Source organism: Malurus melanocephalus, unplaced genomic scaffold (assembly GCF_030028575.1).
Source record: "Malurus melanocephalus ecotype Western Australia unplaced genomic scaffold, MMel_1.1 scaffold_1290, whole genome shotgun sequence".
NCBI classification, from domain to species: domain Eukaryota; kingdom Metazoa; phylum Chordata; class Aves; order Passeriformes; family Maluridae; genus Malurus; species Malurus melanocephalus.
Window position 1 is genome coordinate 9,899 of NW_026624522.1, and position 963 is coordinate 10,861.

A 963-nucleotide genomic window follows, 5' to 3' on the forward strand; every position below is an offset into this window, starting at 1 on the left:
AAATCCCAGTTTTAAGCAGGGGATTTGTGGCCTGGTTAAGGAAAACACCTGGAGAGGAGCAGCACGGGGTCTGCAGTCCAGGAACCAAAACCCACAGGCCAAGAATCACATCATGGTGCCAAACTCCTCCCTTCACTCCTTACCAAAAAAACAGGGATTTCAAAAGACTTGGATTCAACCCTACATAAAGTTTATATATTTATTGTGGGSTTGATGATAATTTTCAATAGCAAGTGGTAAAGCTGTTATCGCTCTTCCTGCTCGTTTCAGTAAATTCTGGTTTCTTATCACCTTTCTCAATATCACACACAAGCAATTATTGTTCACTRTGTTGCAACCACATTTTWATTTTTTTTTTTRTTSTRTTGTGCAGGAAAATCTCKGCTATCCTTGGAAATACCAGGATGATCAACTTCTATGTAAGAATGTCAGATTGCTGATGCTTTTTAGAGAAAAACTCCCATAAAAAAAATCATCTGAGCAAATATTTTAAAGTATCTAATCTGTAGCAGTTTGTATCAGTGAAAAGGACTCCATTAAAAAAAAAATAGTGGAATAGCAGCTCAAAAATTTGGTGATTTCACATTTTCATTACAACGCACTCAGAGGTAAAAGGGGGCTCCAGGTCCTAAATATAAAGAATGGAAAGAAAAATTSCACCTCCCCTAAAACCTTGAAAATAAACAATCAATATTCTGGGAAAAASTCCTAAAAATGAGAATGAAACCCCGAAATTTTTTGAGCCTTTTATCCCAGATGTCTGGGTTGGGGTAAAGTCTGGGATAATTCCCTGAAGTTGAAGAAGTCCCCTCTGACCCAGGTTTCTCCAGATTTCTTTTTTCAAAACTCCTCCCTGATATTTATCAGTGAAAATACCAAATTTGGCCAGGAACATCTATGACATCACTGCTACAAATGCACAGAGAATCAATGCCAGATCCCAGCTTTTCTCCTGTTTTGTTG